The sequence below is a fragment of the Pagrus major genome, chromosome 13, assembly GCF_040436345.1.
Source record: "Pagrus major chromosome 13, Pma_NU_1.0".
In the NCBI taxonomy this organism is placed as follows: domain Eukaryota; kingdom Metazoa; phylum Chordata; class Actinopteri; order Spariformes; family Sparidae; genus Pagrus; species Pagrus major.
The window spans coordinates 16,907,861-16,929,827 of NC_133227.1; the positions used below are offsets into that span (position 1 = coordinate 16,907,861).

General features: G+C 39.1%; 1 protein-coding gene across 2 annotated transcripts in view; it reads left to right on the forward strand.

Annotated features, from left to right (window-relative positions):
* The window catches only part of amot (angiomotin), a 152,900-nt gene that overhangs the window by 57,934 nt on the left and 72,999 nt on the right, over positions 1-21,967 (forward strand). The gene's annotated exons all lie outside the window — the stretch shown is intronic.

The following is a 21,967-nucleotide window of genomic DNA, read 5'->3' on the forward strand; positions in this document are numbered from 1 at the left end:
TGTTAAGCCTTGTTTTAAAAAAGATGCCAGAGGGGGTGGCTTATAAGTTGTAATGACAGTGCTGTCTGTGATGATAGCAGTCCTGAAACATGATTTTAACTGTTGAAAAGACCATTTCAGAAACCTACCTGTCATCGGTGTATGCAGGCATTTTTGTAAACGGAACCAGGATAATAAGCTTCCTAAACCTCAGAGTGCAGTCTAAGTGTTAAAACCTAGGTCAAATTCAACCCCTTGGTCAAGCTTATGTTGGTATTTCCTGAACCTGAAAAAGAGTCATTAGGTCACCGATGTTTTGGGGGGGCCAGACTGTGGTGACTGCTGCATTGAAGTCAATGGCAAAAAAAAATGTATCGACACATTGTTCATTCCTTGATTTTGTTTGGGAAAGGCTCCTGTTTCGCGGTGTAAGTGCAGTCTCTTTAGCAGTACTTGGTCGGACCTGCCCCGGTTGATCACAGTATTATTAGCCCTGTCAATCATTTGGGGAAAAAAACAGTGGTTAATCTACAGTCTTTGTCAAAAGTTTACATACACTTGTAAAGAACATGTATATCATGGCAGTCTTCAGTTTCAATGATTTCTACTGCTGTCATGTTTCTGGGATGGAATGAATGGAACACAAACTACTTTGTCACAAAAAGTCATGAAGTTTGGTTCAATAATGAATTTATTATAGGTCTTCTGAAAATGTGACCAAATCTGCTGGATCAAAAATATACATACAGTAATTCTAATGTAGGAGATACACTAATAATAAATGTAATTTATTAATCACTGGCGATTAATAAAACACTCGTTAATGGGGCACCACCTCCGTTGTTTTGTCGATTTGAATAATCCGGAGGTAATTAATCAAATTCGACTGGACAAGGTTAACTTGTATCAATTCTAATCAATTTCAGATCAATTTATTCAATCTCATAAATGAAGTAGTGAATTCTACACAGATCCATCGGTTCTCCACATTAAAACAACCCTGCACAGACAATGACATACGGTTAAATATGTTTATTGACTAAATAATTCATCTTAAATAAATGAAATGGCAATTTAAATGAATAACAACAGGTAACAGGAAATATGGAATAACTAAGTAATGGGTTACTAGTGGAATATGGGCTGATGGTGAGATCACGAGTTAGGTTGAAGCATTTAAATATTACGGGAGTAATTTTTAATACTAACGAGACCCTAACCGAATTTCTCTTAAGCTAAAAGATCAGAATCAGAGCCATAGACACCATCTCATGTATCATGTGTGAATCCAACTGTTGTGAGTGATGGAGAGCCTACTTTCTTAGCAGAGTGGTTGAGTCCGCGGCGGCGGATTCCCTCGGGTGATTTGCGGCTCTAGCTGGCAGTCCCGGTCCAATGGCCGAGGGTCAGCTCGTCCGGTATCAGCGGGTTGGACACCTCGGTCCGATGTCTTAGGGAGAGGGCAGCTGGTCCCGTACCGATCCGGTGAGATCTTGGCTCAATGCCCAGCGGGGTGGTACCGCTAGCGAGCGCTGGGGGCTTGTCAAAGAGTCTGTCTTTCGTTGGAAACCGCTTGCACGGTTTCGGACATAACAAGTTGCTGCAGTGTCGAGATGATGATTTTGATAAAGATGTTCTTCTTCGTTGCTTAGAGTGGTTCTCAGGCTCTGACTTTGTAAACTAAATCTAACTTCTTGAATAAAATAACTGAGGATGATACGTTGATCAGGCGGATCTTCCGTTGTTAGTTAATGCAAGATAATCTAAATTAAGTTCACTTCTTCAAAAGCAGGTTACGATACTTAACTGTATAAAACAAATTAAAACAGAACTTCGTTCTGGTACAAACTTAATAAAAGAAGCTAATCAATACTGCGAAAAATATAAAAGTGAGAAAAATCAATGCGTGAGCACTTCTGCTGAGGTCGCTGTCTTGAAGCGAAGTAAAGAGCGGAAAATTGAAGACGAGAGTTTCCAAAGTAAGTTACAAGAGTAAGAGTGAAAAACTAAGTTACACTAACAAAAACTAAAACAAAACTTAAAACAAAACTCAAAACGAAAACTCTAAACAAAAACTCAACACAAAAACTCTAAACTGACTCGAGAGGAGTGATGTCCCTGTTTTATTATCTCCAAATGGCGGGCGTGCCTTGGGGGCAGGACTGCCGGCTTTTTGTCTCCAAGGAGCTAGTGGAAGTGTGAAAATTCACAGAAACTCACTAAAACTAAACTATAGTTTTAAACGTTTCAAAACAGTGCTTCACCTTTTCACAGAATCTCACCATGGCTCAATAGATGTACTTTGTCTATCATGAAAAGGATTATGACGTGATTAAAATCACTTAACATTCCAAAGGAATTAAAACTTGATTAAAACGTAAAAGAAAACACACTTGAATATACAGTAGGTAGAACTGGTAGAATTGATCACTTATACATATTTCTCCTAGTTCTAGCTTAATACTTGTTAAAACAAAGACATATCAGAGACATTTACTGGTTATAACCATGGACATATTAAACAGAATATTTCTTAAACAGCTCGTCCAACTGTACCAGGACTCACCATCAGGAGGTGCTGTGGTTCCACCGAACACAGGACAGATTAAACATTAAAACTTGATCTCAGTCAATCTTAATCGTAGAGAAACGGGAAAAAGATCAGTTTTATGAACTTCTTTTACTGTTTCTTAATTTGTTAGAATTAAGAGGGTGAGATACTGACTTAATGGTTAATCAGAAATGGTCTGAAATCTGGAAGAATACAGAGGCCATTTGAATGGAATGTCCCACAGATAGTGAGACCAGATGTGTCGTAAATAACAAAAGACAGAGTAAGAGCATAGAACAACAAGTCAGAAGGTGTCTGGTGTCCACTCTGGAGAGTGTGTTTGTGAATCAGAAGTCAGAGAGACAGAGAGGGTGAGAGAGAGAGGCATCAGACGTGTTACTTAATTTGCAAATGTAAAGACTCTGTATTGACACCTTCTGATGACCAGTTAGTTCGTCACTCCTGATGAACAGAGAGAAGGTGATTCCATGCTCACTCAGACTGACCTGTGAGGGAAGAATTTATCTGTTTGGAGGGGAGAGAAAGTTCAATCATAGGAGTTTAGGTTGTAAATTAATTAAGAGTGTCCTCATCTGAAGGCTTTATGGTTCAGGAAAACACTGTCCTCTCTGCCAGGAGATAAGGTGGCAGACTTTAGGGCGCCTTCTTCCTGTGAATAGTCTTCATCCAGATGAAAAGAGTTAACAAGAAAAACAGGGCCTCAATGTAATGCAGAGGCGACGGACATGTGTTCCTACACTAATATTTGGTTAAATGTCTCTCGGCCATTTTCACCTCAGTGTTTATGATATCCATCTACAAGCTTCTGGTTGTCCTCTGGCTGAATTTTTAACCACTCTTCTTGACAGAATCGGTGAAGTTCAACTAAATTTGTTAGCTTCCTGAAACAGTCTTGTTTCTCCAGCACAGTCCACATGTTCTCTATGGGTTTCAAGTCAGGACTTTAGGAAGGCCGTTCCAAAATCTCAATTCTAGCCTGATTGATCCATTCCTTTACCACTTCTGATGTGTGGTTGGGATTTTTGTCCTGTTGGAATACCCGCCTGCACCAAAGACCCAATCTTTTGACTGATGATTTTAGGTTTTCCTGAAGAATTTGGAGATAATCCTCCTTCTTCATTATTCCATTTACTTTCTTTAGAGCAGCTGATCCACTGGCAGCAAAACAGCCCCACAGCAAAATACTACCAGTACCATGCCTGACAGTAGGTGTGTTTGGGATCATTGTCCTACCCACCTGCACCCAAGACCCAATCTTCTGGCTGATGATTTTAGGTTTTCCTGAAGAATTAGGTTTCTGACTCAGACATATAATGCAACTACATTTGCAGTATTTGTAGAAACTGGAGACATTAAACACGAACTGAAGAGAGCAAATGACAGATTGGACAAGGCAGAGGGGAGAATTGATGAAACAGACATGGATTAAAGTTCTCCGTCGCTACGACGGATTTCCGTCATTCAAACTTAACAGAGGCGACTTCTGAGATCAATGTAGATCGGAGGAGAACTGTTGGCTGATTTTTATTGACAGATTGTCACACTCTACAGCCAATTGTATCGTTAACAGCGTGTGCGCGCCTGACCAATGACAGTGTAGTGACCCACACAGGGCGGGATCTCAACACGGAGCGGCGCTAAAGTTTAGCTGCTTAGCTAGCAAGGACTCATCGCGCTGCTACGTTATCAATTGAGTTTAGTCATCACGTGAGAACTCGTCTGACACGGAGAGTCTCCTGTTGTGTGCTACATGTGTGAAATAACAACTATAGTCTGGACTTTGTCTGCAGTGTATCTGTGTAAACGGCTTCATTCAGCGTCTCTCCCTCCCCTCTGGCACTGTGAGTTACCATGGTTACAGGAACGCCCTGAAACTTTATAATGATAATCAATAAGAAGTTTTTGGTTAGTTTGACTGTACAAAATCATGAATGTTGCCTGATTGTAGCTCAATGCTGAAATCTTGTATTATAACATATAGAACAAAGCCTCAGAGCTTCTTTGATTACTAACAGTATGTTAGTGATGACAGAAAGGTGATAACTCGCCATCAGACTGACAAGGCTGCAAAAGTTGCTGTTTGTATGATGTATTTTTCTGTTAAACGATAAGAGGCTCACTTTAAACAATATTATTAATAATAATAATTAATGATAATGATGATGAGAAGAAGAAGTAGAAAAATAACGTACTGAAAAGTTCTGTAGATGGTTGATTATTTGAAAGAGTAAAACTTGAGAGAAGCTTGGCAAAAAAAAGGCACAGATTGATTTCATAGATTGAAAATTACATTGAAAAGACAAAAAACATTTTAAGCGTGAATAGAACAGCTGTTCAGATCATCCTCCTGTAAAACACTGTTGGTCAAATATTTAAACTTGATGTCTGCATTAGAGAACATGGTGTGGGGTGTGGCTGTAAATCTTATCTTATTTTTTTAGCATGTGTCAAGTAAAATGCCCTGTAACATGTTTCACAAATTACAAATTGAGAATATGACTTGGCTACAGCTCGAAAAAACATTTCAGTCAAAAGATTTTTTTTTGCTTTAATCCATGAACAGAGAATGTACTTCAAGCAGCATGAATGCTAATAAAACAGCTAATACAGCACCAAGCTAACCTTGAAGCTAAGCTGATAGACCAGGAGGGTCGTGTGCGGAGGGATAACTTAAGGATCTATGGAATACCCGAAGGTAAAGAAGGCAGCAACATGGTTGGTTTCGTGGATAAACTGCTGAAAAATGCGCTCGACCTTCCTGCTGACAGAGAGCTTGGAATTGATCGAGCTCATCACGTGCAGTCACAGAGGCACAATGACCCACAAGCAAAGCCCTGGTCTATCATAGTCAAGTTTGGAAGCTACCGCACAAAAGTAGAGATTCTCCGGAGTGCATGGCAGAAAAAACAAATCTTCTACAATGACACTCGCTTCTATGTGGACCATGATTTTCCTCTCGAGGTGCTAAAGAAATGCAGCGAATACACTGAAGCCAAAAAAAGTGCTGAGAGAAAAACAAATCAAGTTTCAGACACCGTATCCTGCAAGGATGCACATCTTTTACGAAGACGGCACTCGGGTATTCCGGGATGCTTCAGAGGCAATGAGGGTTTCCAGTTAAGGTGGTGAGGTCCCCCAGCGCTCTGGACCAAGAGACCCGGCTCCTTTCTGCTTGGCAGGTGGCGAGGAGGCGGCATGACAAGGGCGTAGATCAGGTACCGGCGTGGCAGGAGACTACACGAAATCTAAGAAAGACCACTGTTCTCAATATACAGAAAAACTTCAAGAATTCAAAAGGCGATTGCCTTGTCAGCCGAAAGCAGATAAGTTTTGCTTGGTTTGAATAATATATTTAATCCTGCTACTCATCGAAAAGACTGTCAGCTCGTTTTACATATATATATATGTTTCATTCCTACTCTATATTTTCTTCATAGTTAAAGAAGTTGGGGCTCACTAATTAGCGAGTCAGCTATGGTTTATTGTGTTTGGACTTTGGTTTGGACACTGGCTAACATGCGGCCACACTTGAGGGCCCCACCACTGACCCAATTGAATCGAGCCTCTTCATTGGAACCAACTGTTCTATTTTTCCTCCATGAAGTTTTGTTAAATACTGTTCTCTGTTTGATGTTGTTTTATAATTGTTCTCTGGGAGAGAGATTATCACTGTGCAGTCTTTATGTTACCAGGAATGCTGGGAGAGATTTTGTTGTAGAAAATTTTACAAGAATATGAACAAGCAAGTCCTTAAAGTTATCTCTTATAATGTATAATGTAAAGGGGATTCTAAACCCGGCAAAAAGAAGCAAAATTATATCAAAAATGAAAAAGGAAAATGCACAAATCGTACTTTTGCAAGAGACACACGTCACCCCATCGGAGCATGAAAAACTAAAAAGAATGGGATTCTCAAGGGTATATTATTTGTTTTATAGGTCAGGTCGAAGGAGAAAAGTAGCAATCTTAATCTCACAGAAAATATTATTCAAACAAATTTCAGAGATAACAGACAAGGAAGGGAGATATATAATAGTTTCTGCAAAAATTGATAATGTTACCACAACAATTTGTAATACTTATGCCCCCCCCGGAAGCGACTTTACATTTTATAGAAAGATGTTTGATTTAATGGTAGAAGCTACAGGAATTGTGATATGTGGTGGAGATTGGAACATTCGCCTCAACCCACAACTTGACTCATCAAAAAATTCAACTGATACATCATTACATAAAAGAATTAACCTCCTAATGACAGAATTGGGTATTATAGATCTCTGGAGAGACTTTCACCCATCACCCAGGATTATACTTTTTACTCACCCCCTCACAACCCATACTCAAGAATAGATTATGTTTTTGTTTTTAAGAGAGACCGTCATAGAATGCATAGCTGTGATATTGGTAATATTGATTTATCAGATCACGCCCCTATCTCCTGCACTGTTCATATTGACGATAATCCAGGAAGAACACTGTGGAGACTAAACACAAGTATTCTAAATAACCCACAATTCAAAACTCAAATGAGAAATGAAATAAAAATGTGTCTAAAGGACAATGATACCGGAGAGGTAGACTCAGCTAAAGTATGGAACACCCTAAAAGCAGTAATCAGGGGGAAAATTATATCTTTATGTGCCCAAGAAAAGAAACAAAAACAAACAAGACTAAAAGACCTCAACAAAGAATTGAAAGATCTTGAGGCACAACACAAAAGAGAACAAAAAACAACCATAATGATGAAAATAAAGAAAATAGTTTAATTAAAATTAATTGAACATATTATATTCTCAGGAAATTGAAAAAAAGATGGTATTTACAAAGCAAAAATACTGAGTCAGGTTCAAAATCAACAAAACTTCTGGTGAGAAAGCTTAAAAAACAACAAGCTGATAACACCACATATAAAATAACGGATCCGGATTCTAAGACAATAAAACACAAACAAGAAGAAATACAAAAAATGTTTAGAAATTATTACAAGTCTCTATATACACAGCCACAACTAGAGGACAAACAACAGATTACTAAATTCCTGAGTTCCCTTTACAGGGTTGTCAGAGGCACAAAATCAAATACTAACAGCTGCAATTACTGAAGTAGAGCTAAGCAGTGCCAACACCAGACTTAAAGTTAATAAATCACCTGGCCCGGACGGCCTCCCCTCAGAGTGGTATAGGGCTTTCCGGTCAGAATTAATGCCTAGTCTTCTTCGAGCTTGTAATACAACTTTAACAGACACAAAAATGCCTCCTTCATGGAATGATGCGGTAATTTCAGTTATTCACAAAGAAGGAAAAGATAAACTAGAATGTGGATCATACAGACCTATTTCGGTGTTAAATGTTGACTATAAATTATACACAGCTATCCTTGCCAAAAGACTAGAAAAGATTCTGCCACAGCTTATACACAATGACCAGACTGGATTCATCTCACAAAGACAAACCCACGATAACATCAGACGGTCTCTGTACATACTAAACCATATTCAACAAAACAAGCCTGAAGCTGTCCTAGTGAGTTTGGATGCTGAGAAGGCTTTTGACTCAGTGAGCAGGCCTTTCTTATGAAGTCCTTGAAAGATTTGGCATTCATAAAAACTTCCCAAAGGCCATCCATACCTTGTATAGTAAACCATCGGCTCAGGTTAAAATAAATGGGCACCTTTCAGACAGAATCAACTTAGAGCGTGGATCGAGAGATCCACGCTCTAAGGTGATTCAAGGATGCCCGCTTTCACCATTACTGTTCACACTGTACATAGAGCCTCTTGCACAGTACATAAGGCAGACAGAAAGCATTAAAGGAATCCACATTAACAAAGAAGACCACAAGGTGGCGCTGTATGCGGATGACATTTTGGTTTATTTAAATAACCTTTCTGAATCCTTCTCTAGCCTTATGAAACTTCTTGACACATTTGATAACTATGCAGGGTATAAATTAAATATACAAAAAACACAAAGCATGTCATTTAATTATGTACCTTTAAAACACCTTAGAGAGAAATTTAAATGGGATCAAAACTCATTGAAATATCTAGGGATAAACCTTCAGAAATCATCTCAACACTGGCTGAGATAAATTATAACCCCCTATTAACGAAAATCAAAGATGACATACATAGATGGAGCTCTGTTTCCTTCCTTGGCCTAAGTCATAGAATTGATTGTTTGAAAATGAACATGCTTCCACGATATCTCTTTCTATTTCAAGCCCTTCCTGTAGAAGTCCCCTCAAAACATTTTTCTGAATTGAATAAAATAATCTCTAGATTTATTTGGCAAGGGAAAAAACCTAGGATTAAATGCAAAACCCTACAACTCCCAAAAGAGAAAGGAGGAATGACTCTACCAAATTTAAAAGCTTATTATTCTGCAGCTCAAATTAAACCCTTAATTAACATATGTACCCCAACATTCCAGGCTAGGTGGAAAGACACTTTCCATTATGAATGACCCTCCAATTCATGCAGTACTACCCCACAAAAACCTGGTGGGATTCATAAATGATGCAAAGAATCCACTCCTCAAAGCTCAACTAAAAATTTGGGATACTATTAGGGATGAGTATAAACTAGACGATAAACTACAAATAATCCAATTGTGCGCTTATGATCCTATGTTCAAGCTAAACAAAATGGACTATAGATTTAAATCCTGGACTGCAAGAGGAATAACAAAATTTTACTCCCTAACAGAAAAAGAACAATTGAAAGACTTTGAATACCTGAGGGAAAAATAATAAATTATTTTTATAGATATTTCCATATACGCAATCACTATGAACATAATATTTAGAATAAAACAGACTTTAATGACCCAATACTGAAAATATTTACTGACGCCTATAAAAGCAAGTCTAATAATAATACTTTCTCCCTTCGCCTTTAGAAAGAAGTGTTCACTAAATTCTGAACTAAATGGATTAAATATGTACAACCTTTACAGCCAGATTTCATGGAGGCATGAAAGACTCTGTTATGCTGCTTCTATCTAACAAACAGTATTGGTTTTAGCTTCTCATAAATCTCCTCTTGTCTACCCTTTTATTTATTTATTTATTTACTTTTATTTAATTTTTCTTTTTTATGCACAGCTTTCCTCTCCCACCTTGTAAATAGTTTTTGAATACAGAAAATATGTGGACTGCAGAAGAGTTTAAAATGACTTTGTATGCACATTTGACTTTCTATATGAACTGCTGTCCCAATAAAAAAAAAAAGAAAAAAAAAAAAGGCTAACATGCATGAACTCAGTAGTAACAAATGCCACCACAATTTTGATGACAGGGAAATAAGCCACATTAAAACCACATTCATTTGTGGACAGGATGGCTGTAAATGTTTTCATACTATTCTGTGTATTCAAGCTCACTAACAATTTGATCACAAAATGAGGTGATCATTGTTATTCACTTCAAATGCCAGTGGTTTTAATTTTATGACTGATTGGTGGATGTCTCTGTCAACCCTGAAACGTCAAACTGAAAATGAAATCTCACCCCTGCCTTGAATGGTAAGTACTGACATGTCAGAATGCCAAACCAATGTGTGTGATTTGCAATGAATTCGTTGGGGTAATAAAAAAATACAATATTCAGTGTACCTCATAGAGAAACACCAGACCCTTAGAAACACTTTACCGAGTGCAGAGTGATTGCATCTTAAGATTTCATCTTTGTTTGTTGAAAATTTGTCATTACTAAAATACAAAAAAAGCCTTTAAATAGGCTGCTGATTATGTCTGGCCCAGCTATGTTTCCTGGTTTTTTAAATCTAGCTCAAATGAATTTTGAATTGAAACAAACTGCTTGTAGATTCTGGGTCTGTGTTCATGTGTTCATATGTCCCTGCTCAGCACCCGCAGCTATTACTATTATTATTATTATTATTATCATTATTATTATCTGTTATGATGTGGAACTATATAAATAAATTTGAACTGAGTCGAATTGAAAAAAAAGAATTTGTGTGATTTGGCATACTATTGTAATTTTCATTCTAGCATTAATAGATCAGACTTGCAAGAAACATTTCAGAGACTTAAGACTTGACTTGGACTTGGTTAAAAAAACTTTGGTCTCACAGTTCTCATCAACCCCATCTTAAATCAGGTCAACAAAAACACCACTCCAAGTGATGCTAATGTTGCTCTATGGTGGTTGGATCTGTTTATACAGAGCACTTTTGTAACACTTAAGCCATGACAACTTTCATCATGTCTCAGGGCTGTGGGTCTCCCATCTTTAACTCTGTGAGAAGAAAAGGCAGTGGTTAGGAAACCGTGAGAAGGTTCACATTTCTTAGGACAGAGGGAAAATTGTCACCATTCAGGCCTGTGCAGCCTTCCACTCTTTCCAGCTGAAGAGGTTAAAAGAAGTCTGTATTTGCTGATATACAAATGGATTATGCATTATTTAACAGTTAAACTTTCCTGAAAAACTACCTGAATAATTCAAGCTATCTAACAATAAATCCAGTACAAAATGTACAAAGTAAACAATACATTTGCAAGTAGCCATTCACACCCCTGTGCAGTATTACATGCCATTTACAGTTTTTCACACACAAAAACATTTCTTTTTACATGTAATTGCTAATTTAATTAAAAGTTTGTTTCGATGGTTACTTACAGTCAGTGCAAATGTCAAATAGTTTTAACATAGGCATGAAGCAAGTAAAGCAAGCCCTGAAATAATTAGCAACACAAGGAAGCATGAACTGTGCTTAAGCAAGATCTAGAATCCTTGCAAACTCCAGGAGAGCTGTTCTGACCTCTGACCTTCATACATGGGGATTTTTCAAAGTGTGGTCATTAATAAATAAGCAGTTAATAAAGAACTCAATAATATTTTTTTATTGCCATTTTGTTCAGTCTTATTATTGTTTGTTATTTAGTTTTTGTCAGTACAGGACCACAAAACAAATCTTTCAAATTACATGGAAAAATGAGAAACTGTTGAACTTGAGATTATCACAAAGCCACACATTCAGTATTCCCTCCCTGTGATGATCACATAGCTCTATTTTAACTTCTCCAATGTATGAACTAAAATTATCAATTATCACTTGTTTACCCTGGTCACCAGGTGCCAGCAAGCTTATCAATGCTAGCTGCTCTTCCCTTGGCCTTTTCCAAATTCCCAAACATGGTCACTGTGACAGAAATTACCACAGAGATCAATGAGGAGTTTCATTGTTCAATGATGACCTGCTTCAGCATAAAAAACTATAAACTATAATAAACAGTGAATGATTTTAATTTTCTTGACAAGCAAATTGAAGATAATAAAAGCAAACATTATAAAAGATGACATGTGAGAGCTTTTCATGGTTTCCCAATAATGTTTTTCGAAATGGTGAGGAAGGATCCTGTTGGGCTTGTTTCGCACGAGTTTATGAATCTGGTTCCTCCAAGGTAAACAGCCATGAATACCACAGAATGAGAATCATCAGGGCAAGACAAGTTGGGACATGATCAGCTTGGCTTTGATGAAATTCCTTTGTGGGCTGAAGGCAGGAATGTTTGCTCCGCACAAAGTCAGTTGATGGCTGATGTTTTCCAACCTTAAAAATCAGACCTGCTCAGTGAGCAACCAAATAGCTGGTGAATCAGACTGGGCTGAAGGACGTACCAATTAAATGTTTTCCTTCACTGTTTGAAATGATGACTGTGGGACAGCCTTTATTGAGACATAGGAAACCACATTGCATGGAACAATACGTTACTGATATTTTTAATTGGTAGAAAATCTGATAACTATATGTTGGCCGATACTAAGTTTAAAAATGAAACTTGAACACAACATAAACAAACACATTTTTTGATATGGATGCCTTGAATGGTGTTATTACTACAACTGTGACCAAGATTGAGCCAGACATTTACTCAATGTGGGTAGAGTTAACTTTTGACTCCTCCCACTGTGAGCAGCGCCACAGCCTTTTCGTCCCATTTTGTGGGGGTTTTGTTTAGGGCCACCTGAAGTTGACATTGAACATAACAAACAAAGTTTCATCTTAGAAGAGCTTAATCAAATACCTGCTTGGATAGAAATATATGAAGTGAAACAAGAGGTGGGTCAAGTAGCCAAAAACTCTATTCAAGTAAAAATACTGTTACTTTTCATAAAAAAGTTACTCAAGTAGAAGTAAAAATAGTCTTCAAAATAACTACTTGAGTCGGTACAAACAAAAGTACTAACTAAAAAATGTAAACAAATTTTTAAAAAAGGAAGGAGAAAAACACCAGCATACTTCTGTCCTTTCCCCAAGTGTTATTTGTTGTGGATCTGACTGGAATTATTTAAACCACAGTGAAAAGTTTGAAAAATTAGCTAATTTTAACAATGAAGGAGAAATATAACATCATGCGATGAATATTAACACTTTCACATACAAAAATTTCAAGGAAATTAAAATAATACTTCTTGGGGAAAATCTACAGTCAAAATAACCCAAAAAGTGTGTTTTTGTGGTTGGCAAGATCTGTGGCACTCATTTTTTTAAAGCAGGACCAAATAACTTCTAGATGTGGCAGAACTACATTAATACTCCACAGAACTACATTAATACTACACAGAACCAAAATTTGGTTGAAAGAAAGTGAAAACTAGTGGAGATATGCATTTTCTGAACCATTCAGCAACAACTATTTAAATGAATACATGTTGCCAAGTTTCCTTAGTGTCTCTTGTATACACAAGACAAATTTCAACCCAATCCAGTGAAAAATAAGTGATTGGTGAGCCTATGAATATACATACACAGAATCACAAAAATGGGGCCAAACTTCAGGAATTCATCAACGTGATTTTTTTTTTCAAGAAAATCCATGACAGGAACTGGGAAAACTTCTGGATTTTGGGTGAGTTGGCATGGAATGACCCAATTAGGCTACAGAAGTGGTTTTAAAAAACTTATTTAGGTGAATAGGAAGATAATCCTGTGCCTGTGATGTTTGTTCTTTGTATATTAAATACAGCTGTCTTCTTTACTTAGACCTGAAGACCACCTGTAGTTTAAACATTATGAGTCATGTCCACATTTGTGTGCATTGTTTTTGTCTCTACTTTTCTGTCTCTTTTCATCAGATTACACCAGTAAGCATGACTAGTCAAATGCATGGCACTGGGCGCTCATGCACCTTTAGCTTGAATATTTACATTAGGGCAGAAAGCAGGAACAGTAGCAGTAGTTTTGAAGCATGATATAATGTGTGTATATATTGTCAAACTTATTGCCACAACAGACCCACTTACATATGCATAAAATAATGAATAAAAGTGCCGCCATTACTAGCACCATTATTTCCAAATTAACAGAGTAAAAGTAAAGATTCTAGGTGCTGTATCGTAGGCAACTGGACTTGTTTCAGTTTGTTGAAGACATTTCACTTCTCATCCAAGAGGCTTCCTCAGTTCTAACTAACTGGAGGGGAGTTGCAGGCTTTTAAACTCTGTGTGGGAGTGTCCTTACAGAGTCATTAAGGACACGTGTGAGCTCTGAGTTTCAGAGTCATTAGGGCCACTTGTGTATCGTTGACCCAACCGGCCTTCATGTGGGTTGCTAGGGCTAGGTGAGCCCAGGTGTGAATGGTTGTTAAGCTGTCTTTGGAGGGAATTCAGTACTGCATTGTAGGTGGGTGATAAGTAATGTCTTAGGCCACCTCCTCTGTTCAAAGACGGTCGTTCCAGTTCGACACAGATGGATTCTTTTACTCCTCTTTCAAACCATCTGTCTTCTCTGGCCAAGATGTTTACATTGTTGTCCTCAAAGGAATGATTTGTTTCCTTCATATGTAAGTGGACAGCAGAGTCTTGACCTGAGGAGTTGGCCCTCCTGTGTTGTGCCATTTGTTTATGGAGAGGTTGTTTTGTCTCCCCAATGTACAAATCTGTGCAGTCCTGGCTGCATTGAACAGCATAAACTACATTACTCTGTTAATGCCTGAGTGTTTTGTCTTTAGGATGGACACGTTTCTGCCTCAGCATGTTGGTAGGTTTGAAGTGAACCAGGATATGATGTTTATTGAAAATCTTCCTGAGTTTCTCAGATGTTCCTACGACATAAGGAATGACCATGTTGTTTTCTCGTCTCCTCCCCTCTGTCTGCTCTGGATCTTTTAGTGGTTTTGACAAAGGTCCAGTTTGGGTAGCCACAGGTTTTAAGTACTCCCCTGATGTGCTTCTGTTCCTTCTCCTTCCCCTCTGACTTAGTGGGCACGGTCTCAGCCCGATGGTTTAGGGTTCTGATGACCCCCAGCTTGTGCTCCAGTAGGTGATGAGAGTCGAACAGCAAGTACTGATCTGTGTGTAGGTTTTCTGTACACCTCAATGTTGAGGCTTCATTGAGGTGTACAGAAAAACTAACAACGTAACAAACGTAACAACATCGTCAATAATTTTTGTAATTACTTACAATGAAAAAATCTTGTTTGATGAATTTGTTTCAGCAGTAATAGGTCTAGAGCAGGGGTTCTCAAAGTTAAAAAAATTGGAAAAAACAGAAAAAAATCCCATTTGTAATCATTTTAATGACCAGGTTGCATCTCTACAGTTTACATTTATTGGTCTGCATCCAATAATGTGCAATAAACGCATTTTAATTAATAAATGAGGCTAAACCTGGCAAAACTTGAGAAAACCTTGAGAAACATTGTAATGCACACAAAATCCCTAGGGTTTTCTGCCCTCTACAGTCAAATTTGGGATATAACAGTCCTGTGTGCAGTCCATTTCAGAATATATGTCAAAACTTATTTAAAATAAACAGTCGGTCTCAGTGTGCCTTGCTTCCTGTCTTATCAGCATGGACCTTATTCAGAAGCAATTCCAGCTACCAAAGCACCTCAGGAAAACCTGCAGAGACAGACAGACAGACAGACACACACACACACACGGAGAGAGAGAGAGAGGGAGGGGGAGAAAGAGAGAGACTTTTAAAATACAAGCTTACCAAACAAGTCATCATCATCATCATCATCATCATTAATATTTATCATTGCCTGTCATCAATAAGCTTGTCATTAAGTCACATGGAATATTTGTTACTAGGTTAACATACCTTTTTTTATTGGCGGGCCACCAGAAATGTTTCTGCGGGCCACCATTGGCCCGCGGGCCGCACTTTGAGAACCTAGTCTAGATTTACAAAGTAACAAGGTAACCTAGATTTAAAGTTATGCAGTCGATTTTGAATACATTTCTACTTTTCTGTGTCACTTCACTGTTTTTGTTGTTTCATTTGCCCACTGTAATGTATTCTGCCTCTGAATATGTATCATGACCTATACATAGCGAAGCTACACATAGCCTACATGTGAGTAGCTGATGATACATAGAAATGTATTTACTCATTTATTTATTTATTTTGCTGCAGACAAATATGATTAGCTTGTATCAGAGTTTGAGATGTATAGCAAAAAGAACTGGATGAATGTAGAAACAAAAAAGATACTTTATATGATATTTCTTATGATCTCTAAAAATCTTACTAGATTTGTATTTAAGGTGTGTTTTTGTTCACAATTATTTTTATTATGTCCGGCATAAAATAATTAAAAGGAGGGAAACAGGAAGAGAGTTGCTCACTGTGAGCAGAGTCAAGCATTTTTCCTCCACCCATTTTGAGCAGTCCCCCTAATTGCACATTACAGTAAGTGAATACAAGTCACTTAGGACTCTAGTGGACACTTATTAGCTTATTAGCTGTACATGCAACAGCTCTGCCGTAAATTTTACAAAGTTTACTATCAGTTTTTTTTCTCCATTACATGTACTTGACCACGACCAAAGTAGACTTTATGTCGAACAGTGTTATTGGACTTCATTGTACAGGTGTACTTGATAGAGGGGCCACTGAGTGTATAACAGAAATTTTATTGACAATAATCTGCCCATTAATTGATAATGAAAGTAATCAATAGTTACATCCCTAAATGTATTCATGCAAGCTACCATTAAGTTAACTAACAGTTATGCTGCTACAACTACTGTATGTTTTCCCAGCCAGGCCAAAACTGCTCAACTTGTAATTCTAACTTTCCGGCTATAAAGTAACATGATTGGAACTCAGGATTCAGGGTAATAATAAAGAGATCAAACTGCTGATTTTGTGTTACATTGTGTTCATCACAAGTGCACCTCAAATTGTGCTAAATCAAGAGATGGTCATAAGATGTTCATTTATTCATTCTGATATACATTTTTAACTCTTTAAACTTTCTAACTCAGGGGAATCTGAGACTAGTTTAGGTTACCCAGGAACAAGAACAAATTACACTTTGATCACACATCAGATCTTGATGGACACATTATTCAAGTTCAAAATCTTTACTGATTTTGTATATTTTATTGAGAATGAAATGACGTAACGGTCAATGGAAACCAAAATCATCAACCCATTGAGGGCAGGATTCAAAATCATACCCAAAATAAGTAAAGTAAAATCACAGACTGATCCAACTTGATGGATGAACTTTATCACGGCAACTCATATTTAGACTCAGTAGTGTGTATGGCCCCCGCGTGCCTGTATGCACTCCTGACAACATCCTGGGCATGCTCCTGATGAGTTGGTGGATGGTGTCCAGGGAGATCACATCTCAGACCTGGATCAGGGCATCAGTGATCTCCTGGACAGTTTGTGGCGGTACTTGGAGGCATCACTTTTTGACCATATCGGGCAGCCCTAGTGCTAAATTGGATTTAGGTCAGGGGAATGAGAAGGCCAGTCAATGCTATCAATGCCTTTGTCATCCAGGAACTGCCTACACACTCTGGCCACATGAAGCTGGGCATTGCCCTACACCAGGAGGAACCCCGGGCCTACTGTATCAGCTTAAGGTCTGGCAGTCACTGAGGATTTCTTCCCAGGACCTAACAGCAGTCAGGGTACCGTTGGCTATGACATGGAGGTCTGTGCGACCCGCCAAGGATATGTCTCCCCATGCCATCACTGACCCACCACCAAACCGGTCATGCTGGGTGATGTCACAGGCATTCAGCATGGTGTCTCTAGACTCTTTCACACCTGTCACAAATGCTCAGTGTGAACCTGCTCTCATCGGGGCGCCAATGGCAGACCTACCAATTCTGATGTTCTCTCGCTAATGCCAGTTAAGCTGCACGGTGCTGGGCTGTGAGCAGTCTGTTTCTGACAGTTTGGTCAGAAACATGCACACCAGTAGCCTGCTGGAGTTCATTTTGTAGGGTCCTGCTGCTGGGTCAATGCCCTTCTGCGGCCCTGTCCAGCTCTCCTCATGTAATGGCTGGTCTCTCCTCCAATCTCTTGAGACTGTGCTAGGAGACACAGCAAACCTTCTTGTGACCGCATGCATGAATGTGCCATTCTGGATGAGCTGTGCTACCTGTACAACCTGATTGGGCTGCAGGTACCACCTCGTGCTACTAGTAGTGACACGGACTCTAGCAGAACACAGAACTAGAGATGAAACAGCAGGGAAGGATCAGGAGAGAGCAATTGTCTGTGGCCACCACATCCAAAACCAATCCTTTTTTGGGAGCTGTCCTGCTTTTGCCTCTCCATTGCACCTGTTGTCACTTTCATTTGCACCAAAGCAGATGATTGATTCACAATCACTTGTGCTTCCTCAATGGACAGATTGATATCCCTGGTTTAACTGACCTGTGTACTGTGACGATTAAAGGAACTTGGGGCAGGATTTGTGAAAAAATAAACATGCATTTTAAGTTTGTTAATGCTAATAGGTGATGAAGCCTTCAAAACCAAAAAGAATAAGCCCACCCACGTATCTCCCCATTGCCTTGAACAGGCTGTGTGCTGCATAATGTACTGCAATTTGGGTCCGAATTTTCCGCACAGTCTTGCGGACGTGACGTCAGATGACGCTGAATGCGCGTCCTTGGATACGGGAAGAAGACAAGCGTGGTGGACCCAAACTAGTGTTTGGGTAGTAATGGATTCTGCTATGGCCAGCAAACGACCCACCACCACACAAAGTCCACTAAAAAGTCATACTAAGAAGAAAACAAAGGTTTTTTTAGCGGCATGTCGTGAGTCAAAACGAAATTACGACCAAAGCCGGGCTGGCACCCGAATAAACATCGGTTAGCGTTCGACTCATGGAGGCAGCTTCAACTTGAATTGGGACTGAAAACAGATGTTGACATGGCTCATTTCCTAGTAACCAGGTAAGAAAACATTACAGGTCATATTTAGAGCTTGATTTGAAAATCATATGAGATCATGAGGACTCGGAGTGACCTAACGTGCAAAGTAGCGTTAGCTGCAAACATGTAACTTAGTCCACCAGTGTGTAACACTGAATAGTTACAGACTGCACCTTTTCCACGGTCCTTTAGTCTGAAACCAAATAGTTAGAAATATGTCCCTTTATATATGGGACCTAAAGCCCAACCTGTTATCCGGGAGGTGACGTTAGCAGCTGGCTGTAGCCACAGGCTAACGGTTTGTTTGTGTCTGTGTAGTAACATTAGCCGCTTACACACAGCAATCCCGTATCAGAGACGATATTTTTGTCCCCCAATATGCCGTGTTTGCTTTCGCCTGTGCCTTTCAGACTGCATCAACCGTAACGGTAAATCGCCGCGCTTGTGTGTCGCTACACACAGCGAGCCGGCTTCCAGGTTGCTTCGTGTGTGTAGGGGATAAGGCATCAGCTGCACTGCTGTGAAGAGTTCATGTGCACTCCCGCGCCAGCTTGGCTGATGGCTGCAGTTACCCTAATGCCGCAACGGCCGTCGTGTCACTATTGAGTCTTATTTCTTGATCCTGCCCCAAGTTTCTTTAAGTGTTCCCTTGATTTTTTGAGCAGTATATATATACATGACCAACCTATACTATTGATCAGCTTCATTCATTGTAGTTTACCAATTAAAATATAATGATCTATAAAATCAAATGCAGCGCTAAAATCCAGTAACACTGCTCCTATCATCTTAGATCTATCTCCTTCAACCAGCCATCTGTCATTTGTGTAAGGGTGGACCAAGTGGTGTAGTTGTATCTGTAAGCCAATTGAAAAACTATTTGTTTCATCAGTTTACTGAATACTGGGAGAATAGTGATGGGTCTGATGTTCTTCCCAGTTAATGTTAATTTGCTATCTTTAGGTGTGTCAGTGCCCATGCTGGACAGCCAGATTTATATTTCAAGTGCAGTGCCTAGTGTGTCCAGAATGGGCCAATTGTTTGGCCTCTGGTATTACTGCTTGCAGCTTCCTCATGAACTGCTCATCTAAACTACCAAACATTAACATTAAATTCAATCAACTGACGCCTCTTAGATTTAATTATCAACCGTTGAGAGAGAGAGAGAGGGTTAACTGTAATCTGTCTATGTGATATGTTAAAAATGTCAGTAATACCATCAACATGTCCCATTCAGCTAGCTGATGTTATTACTGACATTTTTTTCGTCTAACACTCACAGGAGACTGTTCCCACCTGCTTCGAGACAGCCACCATTGTCCCTGTACCTAAAACGTCAGCAATGTCTAGTCTTAATGACTACAGCCCTGTGGCTCTCACCACAGCATATCAAAGACAACATCTCTGTCAGCCTGGACCCTCACAAGTATGCTTTCAGAACCAGCAGATCCACAGAAGATTTGCCATATCCACTGCCATCCTCTGTCTTCACACACCTGGAGATATGAACAGCTATCAGGATGCTGATTTTTGTCAGCATTCAGTAAAATCTCACCCATGAGCCTGATTTGAAAACTTCACACTCTGGACTTAAGTACATACTCTGCAACTGGATATTAGACTTCCTCACAAACAAACCCCAGACAGTTCAGATTGGCAGTCACCCCTCCTCTACGTTGGTGCTCAACACCAGAGCCCCTCAGGGCTGTGTGCTCAGCCCCTCCATTTCACACTGTAGACCCATTACTGCACTCCAAGACATAGAGAGAACTCTATTGTGAAGTTTGCAGAAGACACCACCATCAACAGTTGCATTACATGTAACAATCTACCACTCAATGTCAGCAAAACCAAGGAGCTGATTGTTAAGTTTAAAAAAAGAGATGGCAAAGACACACGTCCCTGTCTACATCAGTGGTTCTTGGGATCACAAAGAACCTATCTTAGTTCTCATACATCACCACCTTGGTGAATAAAAAGTATAGAAAAGGCTCTATTTGTTACAGAAACTTAATAAGAAACTTTTACAGAGGAGCAACTAACATTTAACGGCCCAGGACAGGAAAGCTCTACAGCAGATGATTAAAACTACACAGACTATCACTGGTACGCAGTGCCAAGTGAGATGTCTGCACAGAGCCCAAAGAATACTAAAAGACAACAGCCACCCCAGTCACAGTCTGTTCAATTGGCTGCCATATGTCAAAAGATACAGAAGTATCTGCTGCCATACCACCGGACTGCAGAGCAGCTTTATTCCTCAGACTGTGAGACTCATACGACTGTATATAGAGGTATTGTTTTTTGGGGTTTTTTTTTTTGTTTTTTTTATGACGAATGAAAGGACTTAAACTCACATTTCCAAAAGCCCAGATCCCGATGATCCCTTGCCAGCGAGATCCGTTATCAGCAGATTCTTTTTATTTCAGGACCAGAGCCACATCACACAGGCTGCATGTAAGATGGGTAAAGTTACAAGCCAATTTGATTACCATTTAAAAGTCCAGGTCTTAAATTCGCTCTCTGGGATTACCTGGTGCACCTCAGTATCGCCACTGCAGAAAATAAGGAGTTACGAGCCTTCCTTAATCTCAACCTCATGGCCTACCAGTCACCCCTGTATTCCTTTTTGACAGAGGATTTTGCAGCACGATCATACTTGTGTGAAAAGACCTTTACTGCACATTGGTATATGGCAGAGTGGTGTCAGATTATTTTGGGGTGGATTTTGCTAATCTGATTTTTGTACACAATTTAAATCAGAACCCTGCTACAAAAGTTTTTTTCTTTTGTTCTTTAGGGGGACAGAGAAATCATGGTGAGGTAACATGTTTATATTGTTGTTATAATAATGTTACTTATTTCCACTATGTAATTTTTTGGAGAAGAAGTAGCACACACTTTTTCTACTTGGTTTGCAATGTTTTTCTGCATATATTGGGAATATAATGTTGGTTCCTGCTTTAGGGTGTCTTTGGTCACACGGCCTATTACTGTACTTTCTCTCAATAGACTAGTTTGTCTTAATGTTTAATTCATTACCATAACGATACGCTTGTGTCAGTCTGACAAGAGGACCTCTGGTCTGTGCTCTCGGATCTGCTGTTTATGTCAGCCTCAAGTTAGGGAGTCACAGACCAAACTGAGTTTAGTTTCAGCGTCTGACTTTGCAGATTGATTTTTGCAATTTTACTTTGACAAATGTTCTTTGTAGCATGGCCTCTTAACTTCTTCTGACTGATTCTGATTGATAAC